The 16,346-nt window shown below is 43.0% G+C and overlaps 1 protein-coding gene and 1 pseudogene across 3 annotated transcripts in view; one reads left to right on the top strand and one right to left on the bottom strand.

The window, feature by feature from the left end:
• PFKFB3 (6-phosphofructo-2-kinase/fructose-2,6-biphosphatase 3) overlaps nt 1-16,346 on the top strand; it is a 306,098-nt gene that overhangs the window by 129,061 nt on the left and 160,691 nt on the right. The window lies entirely within an intron of this gene.
• On the bottom strand, nt 14,273-14,900 carry LOC101006563 (annotated as a pseudogene).

Raw genomic sequence — 16,346 nt, 5'->3', positions numbered from 1 at the left:
TGGATTCTTACAACCATCACCCAAATCAAGATACATCTTGATTTTGCTCCATCACCAGGAGGATCCCTCATGCTACCCCTTTACAGCCTCAAGTCCCCTTCCCTCTTTTCCCCTCCCTACCTGCTGGCAGCCACTAACCTGTTCTCCATCGCCATAATTTTGTCATTTCAGAATGTTGCATAAATGGAATCATACCATTCGTGATATGGTTTGGACCTGTGTCCCCGCCCAAATTTCATGTTGAAATGTAATCCCCAATGCTGCAGGTGGGGCCTGGTAGAAGGTGATTGGATCATGGGGCTGGTTTCTTTTTCTTTTTCTTTTCTTTTTTTGAGACAGAGTTTTGCTCTTTCACCCAGGCTGGAGTGCAGTGGTACAATCTGGTCTCACTGCAACCTCTGCCTCCTGGGTTCCAGCAATTCTCCTGCCTCAGCCTCCTGAGTAGCTGGGATTACAGGTGCACACCAACATGCCCAGCTAATTTTTGTATTTTTAGCAGAAACGGGGTTTCATCATGTTGGCCAGGCTGATCTTGAACTCCTGACCTCAAGTGATCCACCTGCCTTGGCCTCCCAAAGTGCTGGGATTTACGGGTGTGAGCCACCACACCCAGCCGTTGGGGTGGTTTCTAATGGTTTTTATCATTTCCCTTGTGCTGTGCTCACAATAGAGTTCTTACAAGATCTGTCTGTTTAAAAGTGTGTGGCATATCCCTGCCCCCGCACCTTCCTCCCGCTCTGGCCGTGTAAGATGTGCCTGCTGCCTCTTTGCCTTCTGCCATGATTGTAAGTTACCTCAGGCTTCCCTAGAAGCTGAGCAGATGCCAGCATCACGCTTTCTGTACAGCCTAAGGAACTGTGAGCTAATGAAACCTCTTTTCTTCATAGATTACCCAGTCTCAAGTATTTCTTTATAGCAGTGTGAGAATGGACTAATACAGTATGTAACCTGCTAGTGGACTTCTTCAATCAGAAGGATTCCTTTGAGATCCATCCAAGTCATTTCTGTATTAATAGTTTTTTTTTTTTTTGAGGCAGAGTCTCGTTCTATCACCAAGCTGGAGTGCAGTGGCGTGATCTCTGGCTCACTGCAAACTCCGCCTCCTGGGTTCAAGCTATTCTCCTGCCTCAGCCTCCTGAGTAGCTGGGACTGCAGGTGTGCACCACCACGCCCAGCTAATTTTTGTATTTTTAGTAGAGACGGGCTCTCACCATGTTTGCCAGGTTGGTCTCAATCTCGACCTCATGATCTGCCTGCCTCGGCCTCCCAAAGTGCTGGGATTACAGGCGTGAGCCGCCACGCCTGGCTAGCTTGTTCTTTTTTGTAGGTGAGTGGTATTCTGTGGTTTGGGTCAGCCACTGTTGATGGGTTTTTTTTTTTTTTTTTGACGGAGTCTTGCTCTGTTGCCAGGCTGGAGTGCAGTGGCGTGATCTCGGGTCACTGCAACCTCCAACTCCCTGGTTCAAACAACTCTCCTACCTCAGCCTCCCAAGTAGCTGGGATTACAGGCACATGCCACCACGCCCAGCTAATTTTTGTATTTTTGTTAGAGACAGGGTTTCGCCGTGTTGGCCAGGATGGTCTCGATCTCCTGACCTTGTGATCTGGCCACCTCCGCCTCCCAAAGTGCTGGGATTACAGGTGTGAGCCACTGCGCCCAGCCAGCCACTGTTGATTTTTAACCGCTTCTCCTCTGAAGACCATTTGGGTTGTTTCCAGCTTGAGGTTATTTTGAATAAAATAGCCATCTGCATAGCCATTTTAAAGCTAAAGTGGATACTGACTTCTAGAGCAGAGGTTTGCAGAGGGCAGACTTTTATACACATTTTTTACACATTTTTGTCCTCTAGGACTTAGCCTAGTGCTTGCATGCAGATGCTCAATAAATGCTCGTTTAAGGAATGAATAGACACATAGGAGCCACTTAAGGAGACAGTGTGGTGGGTGGTTAAAACCATGGATTTTAGACTTAAACAGACTTGAATGCTAGGCCTGACATTATTACTTTCTCCCTGAGAGGTCCCATGCAGGCCTCTGCCTCTCATCTGTAAAATGAGATAGGAACAGGACTACTGTTACAGGGCTGCGGTAAGAATTCACTAAGGAAATGCATAAAGTCCTTAGTGTAGTGTCTGCCACACAGCAGTTGCTCACTAAACTTCAGTTGTTATGATTACTATTAACAGATCATTGATGTGCATAAGATTATAATAATGCAATAGCTACTAACTTGTTATGGCTTTTATTCTGAATGCTTTTATCCCTCCAGTGAGGACATATCATTTATATAGTCTATAGTCATGCATGGTTACATTTTTAAGTCATGTAAATGTGAATTTTTAAAATGTCTCAACTGACTTCTTTTTTAAATAACAACTCTTTCTTAGTGTTATTATCTTAGGAACATTGGTGGTCAACGATCTAACATGCGTACGCATATTTTTAGAAATTTGGAAGGACTGAAATGTTCTTTTCTGTGCAGCCAATCAGGGGTTTCTATCAACCTTGGAAAAGGGCATCTGCTCTTATAAAAATGGGCTGAGCAGATCTTATTTTTGTGTTCATCATATTATAAATTCATCTGGAGGAACAGCAAGGATCTTGGTTCTTTGGTGGATGGATGAGCACTTAGAAGGGAGAAAGGCGCTTTTCCTGCTTCCTGCTGTGTCTGCTGCCTGTGTGCCAGGGGTCACGTTTGGGGGAATGTCTCTCTGGTAACCTCCTGGAATGTCATTCAGAACCTCCCGCCAGACAGCATGAGGCGGCAATCAGAAACTAACCATTAACTAGCTCCGGGGGCACCAGGAGGTGAACAAAATCTCCAGCCGTTTGACAAAGACGAGTGCTATTTACCATGACATAAATGAGGCTGGAGTCATTGACCTTGACTTCTCAAGGCGCTCCTATGCGGTAGGTGCTGGGCTACTCTCTGCTGGGTTCTAGGGATTCATTAGACATTGGCCTGACCCTGGCCGGATGCTGTGTGTATAGGAAAGGCTGTGAAGGAAGGCCTCTTGAAGGACTCTGGGCTTTGCAGGTGGGCAGAACATCAATAGGCAGATAGGACTAGATAGCTTTGGGAGTCAGGGTTCCAGGGCTTTCCACGCTGTCCATGTCACACAGTGGCCACGCCTGGCTCGTTACCTTTGAGCTGTGGCATCTTTGCTCAGCTGCCTCCTCTACCTAAAACCCCTTCTCTGGAGACATTGTCTTCATCAATCAAGACCCAGTGCTGGCATCACTTCCTCCAGGATGACTGCTTCACCTCTACCAGGTAGAACGAATTGGATTTTTCCCTCTGTGGTGACATAGCCCTTTATTAAGCTGTATATAGTACTGGCCACCTTATTTTATTTGGATCTGTAGACCATCCGTCTTCCTCCTTTGGGCGGATAGCACCTTGATGGCGCGATTGGGCATGGGCCATGTCATGTCCCTAGAAACATGTGCGTGGCCCCAGCCCGTGAAAGGCATCAGCCAGTGATTGTGAACCTGGCTGGCCTGACGGTGGGAGGAACTGGGATGGGGCAGCGGCTCTCAGTGCTCATCAATATCCTGTGTTCCTCATCCTTCTGGACACACCATTAGATCGTGTTATTGTCTTTTGTCACCGCCTTTGTGTTAGATGTGAGCATGGCATCGATCCTGGCCATGCAATTTGTCACTTTTAGCCTAGTCTAGAAAAATCTCTGCAGGAGCCCTGCTGTCTTCTCCATCTGCTCGCTGAATAGAGAGGGACATGGGGCGCTCTAGGAGGACAGAGCCACAGACAGCAGAAGTCAATGTCCCTGGTTAGAAACAAGGGGGGGTGTTCCCTGGTTGGGAACACTTAATTGGGCTTTAAGAGACTGAGGCACATTTTTTTTTTAAATTTATATTTCCGTAGTTTTTTGGGGGAACAGGTGGTGTTTGGTTACATAAGTAGGTTCTTTAGCGGTGATTTGTGAGATTTTGGTGCGCCCATCACCCGAGCAGTATACACTGCACCATATTTGTAGTTTTTTATCTCTTACCCCCTTCCCACCCTTTTCCCCTGAGTCCCCAAAGTCCATTGTATCATTCTTATGCCTTTGCATCCTCATAGCTTAGCTCCCACTTATGAGTGAGAACATACGCTGTTTGGTTTTCAATTCCTGAGTTACTTCACTTAGAATAATACTCTCCAATCCCATCCAGGTTGCCATGAATGCCATGTATTCATTCCTTTTTATGGCTGAGTAGTATTCCAACATATATATATATACACACACACACACACACACATATATATATATAGCACAGTTTCTTTATCCACTCATTGACTGATGTGCCTTTGGGTTGGTTCCACATTTTTGCAGTTGTGAATTGGGGAGGCAGAAGCATTTAATGGGGGAAAGTTCCTGAAAGTTTGGGATTGCTTTGTTACAGCTGCCAGCCTGACTCAGTTTAACTTTACTTACTAACACAGAGACGGAGACCGCATCCTAGGGCCTGCAGAAACAGCTCCATCTAGCTGCAAGTGAAACCCAGACTGTGTAGTTCTGATTCTGGACAACCACAGGCCCAGCTAAAAATTTGGCATTGATAGAAGAAGAGAATACCAGATATTGGGGCTCCCATAACAGCATCTTCCATAGTGGCTCAGACAGCTCTTTGAGGTTTTAAAAAGTGCTGCTTCTCCTAACTGATACGTTCCACTGTTTTCCCCCGACCCTCCAATTAAACCAAGCAGAGCTCATCTCACTGAAAAGCTGTAGAATCAGGATTTTCTTTCCTTTCTATTCTTTATTTTTATTTTTTAAAGCTGTGCTGGAGCAAACTTTGAGACATTAACTAGAGTTTCCCGAATCTCCCTCTATCTCCATTACTTGGCACTGCACTCCAGGATCCTCCTAGGGAACTGGACCCACAAGGCTGAAGCAGGCTTCACTTTAGTAAGAAGGCAGATACGGCAAAGATCAACTGAATTTCTAAGTAGGTTTTAAAACAAATTCATGAGCTTGAAATCTAAGGAAATTAAAATGGAAAGATTTTTGAGCCCAAAGAATAAATCCTGAAGGACTCAGAGCATGAATCTTTTTTTTTTTTTTTTTTTTAAGAGATGAGGTCCCACTATGTTGCTCAGGCTGGAATGCAGTGACTATTCACAGGCACCAATAGAGCACGCTACAGGTTGGAACTCCTGGGCTCAAGTCATCCTCCTGCCTCAGCCTCCCGAATAGCTGGGGCTGCAAGCACACACCACCATGCCTGGCTGAATTTTATCATGAAAATGATCACAATGGAGATAATTGTGTGATGATGTAAAATCTGTTTTCCTGCTAGGGAGAAAGCATGGACTAGTTGAGGGTGTGAAAAGAATTGGTGGTGACTGGATTCAGGCTCAGATCTCTGGCTTCTCCTCTTTGGGACAGATTCTCAAGAGACAGGATCATAAGAGCCTCTCTACTGGCTCTCAAATTCTCTGTGCATAAGATACCCTTGGGGGACCCAATGTATGTTTCCAGGTTCCCGCTGCATGGTCTGACTCAGTGTGTCTGTTGGGAATATGGCAACTTAATTTTAAAATTACTATTCTGATTATGATAGCACCACTGCCTCAGTAAATTCAAAGGGATTCAGGAGCAGCTGTGGCCGTAGCAGCAGATGTAGTGAGGCTGGGGCTTAGCCCCACCATCCAATGGGCCAGGCTACCCTTCAGGAAAGATGAGCATAGACCTAAGGCCGCTCTAGGCCAAATGTCTCTCTTTCTCTGAGGACAAGATAATAGCTCCTTGAAACTCATATCACCAAGAAAGTGCGAATAAGGGGGGAAATGAGCCTTCAAGCCTCTCTCCGGTGCCTCTGCCTTGCTCTATTCCTCACTTGTCCACCCCCTGCTCTTCCTCTGACCCAGGGCTTGCACTGTAGTCAGGAGGGTGATCTTCCGGCCTCCATCTTCCATGCCAGATGCTTCCCGCCCTCAAACACTGGACTCCAAGTTCTTCAGCTTCTGGACTCAGTAGGCACAGCAGGCATTTACTCAAAAGAGGAGTAGGCATTTTGAGTAGGCATTTACTCAAAAGAGGGGAAGACAATTCAGAGGTTAGTGAGTTTACTCTGACACGGCAAAATTATGCCGTATTCTGCCATCAACGAACATAGGAGCTATGTTCAGTTCAGTGATAAAACAGTACAGAAAGTTCCTTTGTCTTTGTATATCTGAAAGTTTGGCTATGAAATTTAGACCTACCACATGTGGGGTTTAATCTGGAATTTCTATGGAGTGATTTGTTTTTCTCACTCACCCCATATTTTCCTGCTGTGCTAGTTGTTCTATTTTATTTATTTATTTATTTATTTATTTATTTATGACAGAATTTGGCTCTTCCTGCCCAGGGTGAAGTGCAATGGTGCCATCTTGGCTCACTACAACCTCCACCTCCTGGGTTCAAGCGATTCTCCTGCCTCAACCTCCTGAGTAGCTGGGATTACAGACACCTGCCACCATGCCCAGCTAATTTTTTTGTATTTTTGGTAGAAATGGGGTTTCACCATGTTGGCCGGGCTGGTGTCAAACTGTTGACCTCAGGTGATCCACCTGCCTCGGCCTCTTAAAGTGCTGAGGTTACAGGTGTGAGCCACCATGCCCAGCCAAGTTGTTCTATTTAATCAGGACAATTCTGTGTCTATTGCCTTGGGAGGTGTGTGTACTGGGGGAGGGGAATAGAACATGACTCAAAGCAGAAATAAGTTTCCTTGGCTTTATTCTTCTCAAAGCCTGTGTCCCTATGGGAATGGTGAGGAGGCCTGGCCACCCCGAGCCAACAGGCTGCCCCACCTCCATCCCTGCTGTGCCTACTGAGTCCAGAAGCTGAAGAACTTGGAGTCCAGTGTTTGAGGGCGGGAAGCATCTGGCATAGAAGATGGAGGCTGGAAGATCACCCTCCTGACTACAGTGCAAGCCCTGGGTCAGAGGAAAGAGCAGAGGGTGGGCAAGTGAGGAATAAAGCAAGGCAGAGGCACTGGAGACAGGGGCTGTAGCCATATCAGACCAACCTGGTTCAGTTTTTATGCAACAAAGTTGTGTGTTGTTTTTCAGTTGCTGTGGAGCCCCAGGTTGAAGTTCAAGTAACCTGAGCATGCTCAGGTGAACCAAGCGTGCAACCATGGGTGGAACCTAAGTGCTCAGACTGAGCAGTGGGGACCAAATTAAGCAGCGAACACTGCAGGCAGGATCCAGGATCCAATCAGATTGGACCCTGATGCCACCTCATGGCAGGATTCAGTCAGATCATGCCTCCCAGCATCATCTCATTGCAAGATCCAATCAGATCATGCCTCATTACCCTATGCTTTTAAAACCCATTGCAGCCCCCAGCTTATGGAGACAGAGTTGAGAGCTTCCTTCTCTCTCCTTGTCAGTTGACTCATAATACATCTTTCTCACTGCAAAAATCCAGTGCTTCAGCATTACATTTGTTAAGGTGTATTTTATGACCCAGAATATGATCTGTCTTGATGAATGTTCCATGTGAGCTTGAGAAGAATTTGTATTTTGCTGTTGTTGAAAGGATTATTAATAAATGTCAATTAGATTCTGTTGACTGATGGTGCTATTCAGTTTCATTGTGTTCTTACTGATTTTCTGCCTGCTAGACCTATTTTTTATAAAGGGGTGTTGAAGTCTTCAACTATAATTGTGAATTCATCTATTTTTCCTTGCAGTCCTTTCAGTTTTTGCCTCACGTATTTTGACACTCTGTTATTAGGCACATATACATTAAAATTGTTATGTCTTCTTGGAGAATTGACCCCTTTATCATTTGTAATGCCCCTCTTTATTCCTGATAATTTTCTTTGCTCTGAAGTCTGCTTTGTCTGAAATTGATATAACTACTCCAGCTTCCTTTTGATTAGTGTTAGCATAGAATATGGATTAGTAACTTTCTTCATCCTTTTACTTCAAAATTTTTTATTATGGCATAATATACACATGAAATTTACCATTTTAACTATTTTAATGTGTACAGTTTAGTGGCATTAGGAATATTCATAGTGTTTGGCAAGTATCACCACTGTCCATTCCCAGAACTTGGAAACAAGAACTCTGAACTCACTGAACTATAACTCCTAATTTCCCTCTCCTCCATCTCCAGCTCCTGGTAGCCTGTATATTATATTCTTTCCCTGTAAATTTCCTATTCTAGCTACCTCATGTAAGTGGAGTCATACAATATTTGTCCTTTTGTCTTTGGCTTATTTCACTTACAACGTTTTCAAGGTTTATCCATGTTATAGCATAAATCAGGATTTTCTCCCATTTTTAAGGTTGAATAATATTCCATTGCATGTATACCATGTATTGTTTATCCATTCATCTATTGATGGACATTTGAGTTGTTTCTACCTTTTGGTTATTGTGGATAATGCTGCTATGAACACTGGTATACAAGTATCTGCTTAGCCTCCTGCTTTCATTTCTTTGGGGTATGAATCTAGAGGTGGACTAGATGGGTCATATGGTCATTTTATGTCTAAATTTTGGAGGAACTGCCAAACGATTCCACAGCAGCGGCACCATTTTCATTTCTATCAGCAATGTGCAAGCGTTCCAATCTCTCTCTCTTTTTTTTTTTTTTTTTTGAGAATGGAGTTATGCTCTTGTTGCCCAGGCAGGAGTGCAATGGTGTGATATTGGCTCACTGCAACCTCTGCCTCCTGGATTCAAGCCATTGTCCTGCCTCAGCCTCCTCAATATAGATTATAGGCGTGTGCCACCACATCTGGCTAATTTTGTGTTTTTAGTAGAGATGGGGTTTTACCATGTTGGTCAGGCTGGTCTCAAACTCCTGACCTCAAGTGATCCACCTGCCTCAGTCTCCCAAAGTGCTGGGATTACAGGCATGAGCCGCCTCACCCGGCTCAATCTCTTTACTTAAAACAATTGTGATAAGAACACTTTATGTGAGATCTACCCTCTTATCAAATTTTTGAGTGTACAATACATTATTGTTGACTCTGGGTACAATGTTATACAGCAGATCTCTAGAGCTTGTTCATCTTCCTTGACTAAGACTTCAAGCCTATGGATTAACGACTCCCTATTTCCCCTTCCTCCCAACTCCTGGCAACCACTATTCCACTGTTTGATTCTATGAATTTAACTATTTTAGATACTTCATGTAAGTGGAATCATGCAGTATTTGTCCTTCTGTGACTGGTTTATTTCACTTAGCATAATGTTCTCACGTTTCATCCATAGTGTCATACTGAATTTTCTTCTTTTTTAAGACTGAATAGTATTTCATTGTATGTATGTACCACATTTTAAAATCCATTCATCTGTTGACCATCTTTTCACTTTTAATCTATTTATGTCTTTAATTTGGGTCTCTTGTAGGCAATATATAGTTGGGTCTTGTTTTTTAATTCACTGTGACAGTCTTTTATTTTATTATTTATTTATTTTGAGATGGAGTTTCACTCTGTCACTCAGGCTGGAGTGGAGTGGCATGATCTCAGCTCACTGCAACCTCCGCCTCCTGGGTTCAAGTGATTCTCCTGCCTCAGCCTCCCAGATAGCTGGGACTACAGGCAAAGGCCACCATGCCCAGTTAATTTTTGGATTTTCAGTAAAGACGAGGTCTCACCATGTTTGCCAGGCTGGTCTTGAACTTCTGGCCTCATGTGATCCGCCCACCTCTGCCTCCCAAAGTGCTGGGATTATACATATGAGCCACTGTGCCCAGCCAGTCTTTGCTTTTAATTGGTGTATTTAGACTATTCACATTTAAAGTGATTATTTTTATAGTTGTTTTAATATCTACTGTATTCGTAACTATTTTCGACTCATTGCCTCATTGTCCTTGCTGTTGTTTTTTTCCCACTCTTTTTTCTGCATTATCTGGTTTAATTGAGCATCTTATATGATTTCATTATCTTCCCTCTCTTAGCTTATCAATTATACTTTTTTTTTACCTTTTAAATTGGTTGCCCTAGAATTTGCAATATACATTTACAACTAATCCAGTTTTACTTGGAAGTAACATTGAACCACTTCGCAGGTAGTGCAAATATAGCTGTGGGCTGTATAATGATGTTTCAGTCAATGATAGACTGCATATACAATGGTGCTTCCATAAGAGATTATAATACTGGTGTTTTTTTTCTGGACTCTCACTCTGTCACCCAAGTTAGAGTGTAGTGGTGCTATCTCAGCTCATTGCAACCTCCATCTTCTGGGTTCAAGCAATTATCCTGCCTCAGCCTCCTGAGTAGCTGGGATTATAGGCACCTGCCACCATCATGCCTGTCTAACTTTTGTATTTTTAGTAGAGACGGGGTTTCACCATCTTGGCTGGGCTAGTCTTGAACTCCTGACCTCAAGTGATCCACCCGCCTGGGCCTCTCAAAGTGCTGGGATTACAGACATGAGCCACCGCACCTGGCTGAGATTATAATACTGTATTTTTACTGTACCTTTCTGATGTTGGATATCTATTTAGATAAATATTTACCATAGTATTACCATTGCCTACAGTATTTAGTACAGCAGCATGCTGTACAGGATTGTAATCCAGGAAAAATAGGCTGTACAATATAGGCTAAGTGTGCAGTAGGCTATACTATATAGGTTTGTATAAGTACACTCTGTGACATTTGCAGAAGGACAAAATCACCTGATGACAGATATCTCAGAGTATGTCCCTGCCATTAAGTGACACCTGACTGTACTTTATAGCAGAGTACACCCAATTCCTCCCTCTTGTCCTTTGTATGATTGCTGTCATTAATTTAACTTATCTATAAGCTATAATCACCAAATACATTATTACTATTATTTTGAACAAACTGCTATCTTTTAGATCAACTAAGAATAAGGAAAATAAAAGATTTTATTTACCTTCAATCATTCCTTCTCCATCCTTTCTTTATGTAGATTTGAGCTTCTGACCCATATTGTTTTCCTTCTCTCTGAAAAATTTCTTTTAGTATTTCTTGCAAGGCAGTTCTATTGGAGACAGATTTTCTCAATATTTTTCTGGGAGAGTCTTTATTTCTCCTTTACTTCTGAAAGATAATTTCACTGGTTACAATGTTCTAGATTATTTTTCTTCCAACACTTCAAATATCTCACTCCACTTTATTCTTGCTTGCATTCATTTCAAAAAGAACCTCGCTATATTTTTAATCCTAGTTCCTCTGTAGGTAAGGTGTTTTTTTTATTTCGTCTGGCTTCTTTCAAGATTTTCTTTTTGTCTTTGATTTTTTTTTTTTTTTTTTGAGACGGAGTCTTGCTCTGTTGCCCAGGCTGGAGTGCAGTGGCGTGATCTCGGATTTTGGCTCACTACAACCTCCACCTCCTGGGTTCAAGCGATTTTCGTGCCTCAGCCTCCTGAGTAGTTGGGATTACAGGCACCCACCACCACGCCCAGCTAACTTTTTTGTGTGTGTATATTTTTAGTAGAGATGGGGTTTCGCCATGTTGACTAGACTGGTTTCGAACTCCTGACCTCAGGTGATCTACCTGCCTCAGCCTCCCAGAGTGCTGGGATTACAGGCGTGAGCCACCACGCCCGGCCTGTCTTTGATTTTCTAGATGTACATTTCTTTGGAATTTATCATGCTTGGTGTATTTATCTTCCTCTGAGCTTCCTGGTTTTGTGGTTTGGTATCTGTCATTAATTTTGGAAAATTTTCATACATTATTACTTCAAATATTTTTTTCTGTCTCTTTCTCTTTTTTTCTGTCTGGTATTCCCATTACATGTTTGTTGCATACATGAGTTTTATTTTTCATTTTTATTTTGTAACTTTATGTGTACATATTTAATTAAAATAGAATAGGCATAAATCAAAAATAAGAAAAAAAAAATCAGGATAAAGTGTCACTGTCATTTTGTTTACAAGGAGGAATCAGGAAATGGAACAAATTACCAGAAAAATATTCTAAGACCATCTGAAGTGGCTAGGTTACATAATCTTCAGAGTCAAATGCCAAAGTTAAGTATTATACCACTTAATCCACAAATGAAAAAAAAGAGGAGTCAAAAGTTTATCCTGTTTAGGCCGGGCGTGGTGGCTCACGCCTATAATCCTAGCACTTTGGGAGGCCAAGGTGAGTGGATCGCTTGAGGTCAGCCTGGTCAACATGGTGAAACCCTGTCTCCACAAAAAATAAAAAAATTAGCTGGGCATGGTGCTGCATATCTGTAATCACAGCTACTCGAGAGGCTGAGGCAGAATTGCTTGAGCCCACGGGCAGAGGTTGCATTGAGCAGAGATTGCGCCATTGCATTCCAGCCTGGGCAGTGGAGTAAGTGAGACATCGTCTAGAAAAAAAAAAAAAAATTTATCCTGTTTACTATAATAATTTTTACATTCAATCTATAGTGCTACTGGCAACTTTTAGAAGAAAGAAATTCCCATTAAGCATTGACCAGAAAATCTCAAATACAACTAAGGAGCTATGCTATGCTATAGCTCATTAAGTATCATTAAACTGTTCTGGGCTAGTGTACATTTCAGGTTAATAGAGAGCCACATTTTGGGTTTTAGAAAGGCAGCAATAATTGTATTTCAGCTTTTAGTCTGGATGCTTAACACAGTTAAGGCGACAGTTCAAGCACATTAAGTGAAGGTAGTTAAGATTTAAGAATAACCATCACCATCTCTTACAACTTACATATACTGTTTAATGCTTACATGGAAGGAAACCAGTGGTGGTTTTTGTTGTTGTTGTTTTGTTTGTTTTTTTGAGACAGAGTCTCACTCTGTTGCTTAGGGTGGCATGCAGTGACTTGATCTTAGCTCACTGCAACCTCCACCTCCTGGGTTCAGGCAATTCTGCTGCCTCAGCCTCCTGAGTAGCTGGGATTACAGGCATGCGCCACCACGCCTGGCTAATTTTTGTATTTTTAGTAGAGACAGGTTTTCACCATGTTGGTCATGCTGGTCTTGAACTCCTGACCTCAAGTGATCCTCCCACCTCAGCATCCCAAAGTGCTGGGATACAAGTGTGAGGCACAGCACCTGACCAAAACCAGTATTTTTTGAGATGGAGTCTCACTCTGTCGCCCAGGCTGGAGTGCAGTGGCGCGATCTCGGCTCACTGCAAGCTCTGTCTCCCAGGTTCACGCCATTCTCCTGCCTCAGCCTCCCGCCACCACACCTGGCTGATTTTTTGTATTTTTGAGTAGAGAAGGGGTTTCACAGCATTAGCCAGGGTGGTCTCAATCTCCTGACCTCGTGATCTGCCCGCCTCGGTCTCCCAAAGTGCTGGGATTATAGGCGTGAGTCACTGCACATGGCCCAAAACCAGTGTTCTTAATTGGCATTTTATACACACATACACAGAATTAAAAAAAAAAAAAAACGATCAAAGGCAATCATTCTAAGTGTACTATGGTAGAATGTGTTAAAAATGCAAACATGCCATCAAACTAAAATAACATGAACAGCACTTCTCATGACCTAGGAGAAAGGTGACCGGTTCTCACACGAAGCTAAGCCTGTATCAGTCATCCTAATCAAAATGGCTTATAAAAGTATCAGGTTTCCGGGAGAGAAACTATTCCAGGAAGTCAGTAAATCTCTTGAAAGTTTCACCTCTATAAAACCAGGATGAGGCTACAGCTCTCTTGAAATCTGAACAAGGTATCAGATGAAACAGTAAGATTCCCAGCCATAATGTGACATGGAAAGATCCTCATGCCACATATGCTCAATCGCTGGCCCCAGAAAGCTTCATGTGCAGAATACACAAGTTGCCAAAGAAGGAGACTGGAGACGTTCAGCTACATTTCCGTTGTGTGGTGAATTTTAAACCCTCAGGAATGGTGTGGTCTATTAGGCTTTTCATGCTTGGTGTCATCCACTTAATATGTTCAAAGATAAAAGCAGACATGATTGTAATAGTAACTAGAGTCCCAGATGTTGACAGTATGTCTGCAATTTGAGAGTCTTTCAGTCCAATGACATTCTGTCTGTTGATTTCACAGATATTATGTTTTGTGAGAAGACCATTTCTGGCTACAGAGCTGTCTTTCACTATGGATATTATTTTTTCTTTCTTTCTATTTTTCTTTTGGAGATGGAGTCTCTGTTGGCCAGGCTGGAGTGCAGTGGTGCAATCTCGTCTCACTGCATCCCCTGCCTCCTGGATTCAAACAATTCTCCTGCCTCAGCCTCCTGAGTAGCTGGGATTACAGGTGTGCACCACCATGCCTGGCTAATTTTAGTAGAGATGGGGTTTCACCACGTTGGCCAGGCTGGTCTCAAACTCCTGATATCAGGTGATCTGCCTGCCTTGGCCTGCCAAAGTGCTGGGATTACAGGCATGAGCCACCACGTCTGGCCTATTTTTCCATTTTAAAAGATAAAACCAACATATCCAGTGCTATCCTTATGCACGGTAATTGTCCATTCAAAGGGTCTGTCATGAATGGTTATAGAAATCTTCTCTCCAAAAGCCTGTTTGAGCACCTTGTGTGCTTTATCTGAGCTCCAGCCTGCACAGTTTTCACCATTGATTTGGAGTACTTGGTCCCCAAATCTCAGACCAACCATTGAGTCTGGAGAATTAGCCTTGACTAGCTGAACAAATATACCATTATCTACTGATTTAAACCTGAGTCCAATTTTTCCATCTTGGTACTTATGGCTTCATGAATCCCTTGCTGAATTTCTGCTCTACAAATTCCAACATCATTACCAGTTACAGGAGCCATTGTATAGTTCACACTGGAAGGTGTTGCTACCAACTGGCCCTGAATTGGTGCTCCAGAAACCATGGTCATATTTGCATGTATTTCTTCTTCATTTAAACTCAGACCCATGTATCGAGAGAGCTCTGGACATAGTTTGGGATAGTGGTTTCCATCTTGAGAGATGTGAACAGAAGCTTCTGAAAAAATTGCTGGGTTGGCCGGGTTTGCAGAAAAAGCAGTGTATTAATCTGTTCTCACACCGTTAATAAAGGCACACATGAGACTTGGTAATTTACAAAGGAAAGAGATTTAATTGACTCACAGTTCCACATGGCTGGAGAGGCCTCACAATCATGGTGGAAGGCAAAGGAGGAGCAAAGTAATGTCTCATATGGCAGCAGGCAAGAGAGCGTGTGCAGGGAAACGCTCCTTTATAAAGCCATCAGATCTCATGAGACTTATTCACTATCACAAGAACAGCATGGGAAAGACCCACCCTCCTGATTTAGTTACCTCCCACTGGGTCCCTCCCATGACATGTGGGAATTATGGGAGCTACAATTTGAGATTTGGGTGGGGACACAGCCAAACCATATCAACCAGTTTGAGCCTGAATTATTTTGAGTCTGCCTTCAAGTCTTCAAGAGATGGAGAGAGACATATTTTTGCAGGGTTCTTCTAGACCACAAGGACCCACTTGCCACTGCTGCCTCTGGTCACTCTGCATAAGTAAGTTTTAGATTTCAAGCCTCTCCTTTTGATTATTTCTTAGAGTTTCCATCTCTCTGCCTCCATTCCCCATCTGCTCTTGGATGTCGTCCAACTTTTCCATTAGCGCCTTTAGCATATTAATCAGTTATTTTACATTTCTGGTCTGATAATCCCCAAATCTCTGCCATACATGGGTTTGTGTATGATGTTTGCTTTGTTTCTTCAGAATGTGTTTTTTTGTTTTTTATCATGCCTTGTAATTTTCTGTTGAAAGTCAGATAGGATGTATTGGATAAAAGGAACTGACATAGATTGATCTCTAGTGTGTTTATCTGGCTAGGAGTGAGGCTGTGTTTGCTGTTTGTTGTAGCTGTGGTGTCAGAGACTAAAATTTTCTTGAATGCTTTTGTTTTTATCTCCCGTGGTGTCTTGGGTTTTCCTAGAGACTCCTTAAATAGGGTCTTAGGCTTGCAGATTTTTTTTTTTTTGAAACACAGTCTTGCTCTTGTTGCCCAGGCTGGAGTGCAATGGCACAATCTCGGTTCACTGCAAACTCTGCCTCCCGGGTTTAAGCCACTCTCCTGCCTCAGCCTCCCAAGTAGCTGGGATTACAGGTGCCCATCTCCACACCTGGCTATTTTTTTTTGTATTTTTAGTAGAGATGGGGTTTCACGATGTTGGCCAGGCTGGTCTTGAACTCCTGACCTCAGGTGATCTGCCCCCCCTCGGCCTCCCAAAGTGCTGGGATTACAGCTGTGAGCCACTGCGCCCGGCCAGATGTGTGTTTTTTTTTTTAAAGCTGAAATCCAGTTATTATACAGGGGCCATCCTGATGTGGTGGTGAGGTGTAGGGGTTAGGGAAACATTCTTTACTTTTCTGATTAAGTCTTAGTCTTCTAGTGAGCCTGAGTTGGGTATTTCTCTTCCCCCAGGTCAGTTGGGCTTTGGTAAAACCCCAGTAGGTTA

The sequence above is a fragment of the Papio anubis genome, chromosome 11, assembly GCF_008728515.1.
Source record: "Papio anubis isolate 15944 chromosome 11, Panubis1.0, whole genome shotgun sequence".
NCBI classification, from domain to species: domain Eukaryota; kingdom Metazoa; phylum Chordata; class Mammalia; order Primates; family Cercopithecidae; genus Papio; species Papio anubis.
This window is presented reverse-complemented; position numbering and strand designations above follow the sequence as displayed.